Here is a 7,425-nt window from a genome sequence, read left to right on the forward strand (position 1 = left end):
TCCCACCTATCTCTCTTCCAGCAACCTTAAGATTGTTCTCTTTATTAAAAAGTCTCTTATGGTTTGCCTCCCTTTTTGTTTTTATCTTATTTTTACCTTCCCTTCCCCTATTTTCATCGATTTTGTTTCTTAAATTCCATATATAAGTGAAATCATATGTCTTTCTCTGACTTATTTTGCTTAGACATAATACACTCTATTTCCATCCACATTGTTGCAAATGGCAAGATTTCATTCTCTTTGATTGCTGAGTAGTATTCCATTATAAAGATATACCACATCTTCTTTATCCATTCCTCAGTCGATGTACATTTAGGCTCTTTCCATAATTTGACTATTGTTGATGGCACTGCTCTAAACATTTGAGTGCATTTGCCCCTTTGAGTCACCATTTTTGTATCCTTTGGACAAGTATCTAGTAGTGCAATTGCTGGGTCTTGTGTAGTTCTATTTTTGATGTTTTGAAGAACCTCCATACTGTTTTCCAGAGTGGCTACAACAGTTTGCATTCTCACCAACAGTGCACGAGTGTTCTCCTTTCTTCGCATCCTCACCAACATCCACTTTTGCCTGAGTTGTTAATTTTAGCGTTTCTGACAGGTGTGAGGTGGTATCTCATTGTAGTTTTAGTTTGTATGTCTCTGATGATGAGTGATGTTGAGCATCTTTTCTTGTGTGTGTTAGCCACTGGATGTCTTCTTCGGAAAAGTGTCTATTCATGTCTTCTGCCCATTTATTCACTTGATTATTTGTTTCTTGGGTGTTGCATTTGATAAGTTTTTATAGATTTTGGATACTAATCCTTTATCCAATATGTCATTTGCAAATATCTTCTCAATTCTGTTTGTTGCCTTTTAGTTTTTTTGATTGTTACCTTCGCTGAGCAGAAGCTTTTTATTTTGATGAGGTCCCAATAGTTAATTTTTGCTTTTATTTCCTTAGCTTATGGAGACATGTCTAGTAAGAAGTTGCTGTAGGGGAGGTCAAAGAGGTTGCTGCCTGTTTTCTCCTCTAGGATTGTGATGCTTTCCTGTCTCACATTTAGGTCTTTCATCCATTTTGAATTTATTTTTTTGCATGGTATAAGAAAGTGGTCAAGTTTCATTTTTCTGTATGTCACTTTCCAGTTTTCCCAGCACCACTTGCTAAAAAGACTATTTTATGAATTGGATTCTGTTTCCTGCTTTATTGAAGATTAGTTGGCCATTTATTTGTTGGTCCATTTATGCATTCTCTAGTTCTCTATTCTGTTCCATTGATCTATGTGTCTGTTTTTGTTCCAGTACCATACTGTCTTGAGTGTTACAACTTTGTAATACAGTTTAAAGTATGGAATCATGATGCCTCCAGCTTTGGTTTTCTTATTCAACATTACTTTGACTATTCAGGGTCTTTTCTGGTTCCATAAAAATTTGAGGATTGTGTGCTCTAGGTCTGTGAAGAATGCTGGTGTTATTTTGGTAGGGATTACATCAAAGTCGTCTCTGTTTAATAGCTATTTCTTTTTTTTTACGTTTTTGTTTAAAGTCTGGTTAGTTAACATACAGTGTAATATTAGTTTCTGGTGTGCAATATAGTGATTCAACACTTCCATACAACACCTGGTGCTCATCACAAGTGCACTCTTTAATCCCCATCACCTCTTTAAACCATAACACCCCCCCACCCTCTGGTAACCATCAGTTTTTTCTCTATATTTAAGAGTCTGTGTTTTGGGGCGCCTGGGTGGCTCAGTCGGTTAAGCGTCCGACTTCAGCTCAGGTCACGATCTCGCAGTCCGCGAGTTCGAGCCCCGCGTCGGGCTCTGGGCTGATGGCTCAGAGCCTGGAGCCTGCTTCCGATTCTGTGTCTTCCTCTCTCTCTGCCCCTCCCCTGTTCATGCTCTGTCTCTCTCTGTCTCAAAAATAAATAAACGTTAAAAAAAATTAAAAAAAAAAAAAGAGTCTGTGTTTTGTTTTGACTTCCTCTCTCTTTCCCCCTGCCTTTCTTCATTTGTTTGTTTCTTAAATTCCACATATGAGTGAAATCATATGGTATTTGTCTTTCTCTGAGTGACTTATTTCACTTAGCATGATACCCTCTAGCTCCATCCACATTATTTCAAATGGTGAGATTTCAATCTTTTTGTGGCTGAGTAATATTCCAATTTGTGTGTGTGTGTGTGTGTGTGTGTGTGTGTATAATTTATTCCTTATCTATTCATCAGTCAGTGGATATTGGGCTGTTTCCATATTTGGCTATTGTAGATAATACTGCTTTAAGCATCAGTTTGCATATATCCCTTTGAATAAGTGTGGCTATACTCTTTGGGTAAATACCTAGAGATGCAATTGCTAGATCCTATGGTAGTTCTTTTTTTTTTTTTTTAACGATTTTATTTTCAAAGAATCTCTACACACAATGTGGGCTTCAAATCACAATCCCGAGATTAAGAGTTGCATGCTCCACCAACTGAGCCATCCAGGTGCCCCTAGGGTGGTTATATTTTTAACACTTTGAGGAGCCTCAATACTGTTTTCCAGAGTGACTGCACCAGTTTGTATTCTTACCAATAGTGCAAGAGGATTCCCCTTTCTCTACATCCTTGCCAACACATATTGTTTCTTCTTTTTGTTTTTGTTTTTGTGTTTATTTTATTTATTTTTGCCATTCTGACAGGTGTGAGGTGATATCTCATTGTAGTTTTGTTTTGCAATTCCCTGATGATGAGTGATGTAATATTTTAATGTGTCTGTTGGCCATCTGGATGTCTTCTTTGGAAAAAAAAATGTTTATTCATGTCTTCTGCACATTTTATATTTAGATTGTTTGTTTTAGGAGTGTTGAGTTTTATTAGTTCTTTATATATTTTGGATACTGATCCTTTATCAGATACGTCATTTGCAAATATCTTCTCCCATTCCATAGGTTGCCTTTCATTTTGTTCCTTGTTTCCTTTGCTGTACAGAAAATTTCTATTTTCCTGAAGTCCCAATAGTTTATTTTTGCTTTTGTTTCTCTTGCCTTGGCAGAAATATCTAGAAAGGATTTGCTATGGCCCACGTCAAAGAGATTACTGTATTTGCACCTTCTAGGATTTTTAAGGTTCAGGTCTCACATTTAAATCCTTAATCCATTTTGAATTTATTTTGGTGTATTGTGTAAAAAGGTGGTTGAGATTCATTCTTTTGCATGTGGTTGTCCAGTTTTGTCAACACCATTTGTTGAGGACACTTTTTTCCTATTGGGTATTCTTTCCTGCTTTGTCAAATATTAGTTGATCATATAGTTGTAGGTTCTTGTCTGGGTTTTCTATTCTGTTCTATTCCTCTATGTGTCTGTTTTTGTGCCAATACCATACCGTATTGATCACTACAGTTTTGCAATATATCTTGAATTCTGGAATTGTGATGCCTCCAGGTTTGCTTTTCTTTTTCAAGGTTTCTCTGGCTATTCAGGGTCTTTTGTGATTCCATACAAATATTAGGATTGTGTGTTCTAGCTCTGTGAAAAAATGCTGTTGATATTTTGATAAGGGTTACAGATTGCCCTGGAAAGTATAGATATTTTAACAATATTTGTTCTTCCAATTCATGAGAACGTAATGTCTTTCCATTTCTTTGTGTTGTCTTCATTTTCTTTCATTAGTGGTTTACAGTTTTCAGAGTATAGCTCTTTCACCTGTTTGATTAGGTTTATTGCTAGATATCTTATTATTTTTGGTGCAGTTATAAGTGGGATTGTTTTCTTTATTTCTCTTTCTGCTGATTCACTATTGTTCTATAGAAACACAACAGATTTCTGTAGATTGGTTTTGATATATTGAAGACTTTTTAGGATTTTTTTTATTTTACCTATATTATTCCCCACCCCTTTTGATATTGAATAAAACCTGTTCGCACCATCATTTAGAAGGTATGAAAAAAAATTAAATGTCAAATCTAGCAAAGGATAGGAAAAGCAGATTCCTAAAAAGCTAGAAGAGTCCTTAAAATTTATCTTTGAATGTCAAAAACAAACATGGCTTTGCTACTTGTCCTTTCATATATTTAATCTAAAGCTTTTCTTTTCTTTCTTTCTTTTTGTTTTGTTTTCTTTTTTTTTTTAAAGTGAATCTGGTCTTGATCAGTAACAACCAATCTGTAATTGCAAGCATTTCTCCAAAGCTTCTGGGTCATTAGAGGGTAGGTTATCATGTAATCTGGAGTCTTCCCTGTAATTCTGACCTTAATAGTACCAGGAGACTCTCTTGGAAATGCAAGACTTTCATCCATTTTCCCAACTCATTTGCTCTTCGTTTGAAATGCAAATAGGCCAGGGAACAGAAGTATTTTTTTAAAAAGTCTTAGCTTTTAGACAAGTATTTGTTGAGCTGCTACTACTTACAAGTCATTGTTGTGGAAAAGAAGAAATGAAATTCAGATTTCAAGCCTTCTGTATACTTAACACAGTGCTGTCATTAATGTATTTAGCCTGAATTACTATATTAATATGGCCAAACATTATTCTCAGGTTAGAGTATCCCCCAAATTTTGATTAAGGAGGGCATGAGTGAAAAATAAATTGAGGGAAAATAAATCTGAGGAAAGAAAGCCTGGAAAAGAATTTGGGATAGCTAGAGGTGAGTATATGAGACTGGAAGATGATGGAAGAATAATGGTCAAGGGGCACTTGGGTGGTTCAGTCAGTTAAGTGTCCCACTCTTGATTTTGGTTCAAGTCATGGTCTCAAGGCTTGTGAGATTGAGCCCTGTGTATAGTTCTGGGATGACAGCATGAAGTCTGCTTGGGATTCTCTCTCTCTCTCTCTCTCTCTCTCTCTCTCTCAAAATAAATACATAAATAAACATTAAAAACAAAGAATAATAGTCTACAGTGGGAAGTAGGAGATAGGGAAAGGAAGATGTTAAGGGGAGACTTTTGAATACTATTTTAGCAAGGCTTCTGTGTCTCCTAGACTATAAACTGTGCAAGGACATATCTGTTTGTCTTGTTTGTGTATCTCCTCCAAAAGATTATGAGGGCAGATTACATTTGTGAAACATTTGTTGATGGAAAAGATTGCAGCACCCATTCAATGATAGATAACTGCTATTTTTGCATCAATTTCTACTTATATTTAAGTAATTGGGGGCCAGAGTCTTACACTGCACACACACTTTGGCAAGTCCAACCCATAAACACAATTTATTTAGCCAATATCTAGTTTTAATTTTCTTTTACATAAAGGCTTTGAGAAGGAGCATTGCACTTTCTGGTTCACCTCAGTCTTTGCTACTCCCTACTGTTTAACACTCAGCCTGAATCACTCCTTTAAAATACTTGTGTTGACCTAAAGACATTGTGAGCCTGTCAGATACATTCTGTCCTCATTTCAGCTCTTTGCTCCAGAAATGTTCTTATTTGTCTTGCCTCTTCTCTTTATTCCTCCCAATTACCTTCTTCCATTTATTCTACATCATTTTTGACCACTTACTATAGACCAGACCCTGTGGTAGACAACACTATGATAAATAAAAGACACTTTCCCTATTCTGGGAGAGTTCACAGTAGAATTAGAGAGATGGACAAGTAAGTAATCTACTATATATAGAATGAATAGAATTATAGATAGCATGCCATAGAAATATATAGCTACCAATTCCCTTCATCTGTTTTATTTTCTTCTTTTTTAATGTTTATTTATTTTTGAGAGAGAGACAGAACATGAGCAAGGGAGGGGCAGAGAGAGATAGAGACCCAGAATCTGAAACAGGTTCCAGACTCTGAGCAGCCAGCACAAAGCCCTACAAGGAGCTCGAACTCACAAGCCATGAGATCATGACCTGAGCCGAAGTCAGATGTTTAACCAACTGAGTCACCCAGGAGTCCTGTTTTATTTTCTTCTTTTTCTCTTTTTTCTTCTTTCATCTTTCTTATTTATTTATAGCTAAGCAGTATTTTTTGAGGTTTTCTTAAATTTTTTTATTTGATAGAAGGGGGAGGGGCAGAAAGACAAAAAAAAAATATCAAGCAGGCTCAGCACTACCAGCACAGAGCCCATCGTGAGCTCACGATGTGAACTTGAACTCACAAACTGTGAGATCGTGACCTCAGCCAAGACTCAAGAATGGGATGCGTAACCAACTGAGCCACCCAGGTGTCCCAGAGTTAAGAAGTATTTTGAACTCAGAATTGAGATAAAAATCTGAGTGAAAATTTCTGCTCAGCCAATATGGAGGAAAGTTGACCATCTAGCCATTCACTCATTCTTGCACAATAATGTCATGAGAGACACATAGACATTGGGATATAACATAGGTTTGAATGATGATTCTGTCAATTAATAATTTGTACATATGGGTTAAACTCTATGGACTTGAATTTTCTAATTTTAAAATGAGGATAATGATACCTACCCTATATTTGGGTTGTTAAAGGATGCAATATAAAATATCTAAAGCATGTTGCACAATGCCTAATAGTTGGTAAGTAATCATTACTAATAGTTCTTGTTATCCACTTATTCAATGTATTATTGAATATTTATTATGTGTATCTATTATGTGAATCTATTACGACTCAGTCATGCCTCTAAGTTCTGAGCAAGTAAGGTACAGCCCTGACATCTGTTTCTAATAGACACTATTTACTTTAGGACAGATAAATAAAAGTACTATTTTAGGATTTGATCATAAGATGAAAATAATTCTGTAAGAAAATAAAATTAGATTATATTTACTTAATAATTACTATAGTGATAAAAATAATTTATTAACTGTTGTAAGGTTTGTATTTTCCAAATCTAAAAATTTAAATTTTTTAATGTTTATTTATTTTTGAGAGAGAGAGAGAGAAAGAGCAGAAAAAGAACAGAGAGAGATGGAGACTCAGAATCTGAAGCAGGCTCAGGCTCTGAGCCATCAGCACAGAGCCCGATGTGGGGATCGAACCCACAAACTGCGAGATCATGACCTGAGCTGAAGTTGGACGCTTAACCGACTGAGTCACCCAGGTGCCCCCAAATCTAAAAATTTAAATGGAAGCTTTGAATTTGTTAAATTAAAGATGTAACACAAATAGATTTTAGGAAACCCCAAACTTTCAGGCTTTAACTATCACTATAGGGAGGCAGGCTAGTACAGTGGTTAAGAGCACAGACTCTAGAGCCAGATGTCCAAGTTTGAAGCTTACTCTGGCATTTTTTTAGTTATATGACCTTAGGCAATTTCCACAACCTCTCTTATCTAATTTTTATCATCTGTAAAATGATGATAGAAATAATACTTATATTTTAGGATTATTATGAGAATTAAATAAGTTAATATATGTAAAGTACTTAGAATAATGGTATATAAGTGCTATACAAGCATTAGCTGCTATTGTTGGATTTATAAGAAATATAAGTGTGAACTGCATTAAAGCCACATCTCTGTGATAAACATCTCATATAGAAGTGGAGAAAATA

This window comes from Panthera onca, chromosome X, assembly GCF_046562875.1.
Source record: "Panthera onca isolate mPanOnc1 chromosome X, mPanOnc1 haplotype 2, whole genome shotgun sequence".
Lineage (NCBI taxonomy): Eukaryota > Metazoa > Chordata > Mammalia > Carnivora > Felidae > Panthera > Panthera onca.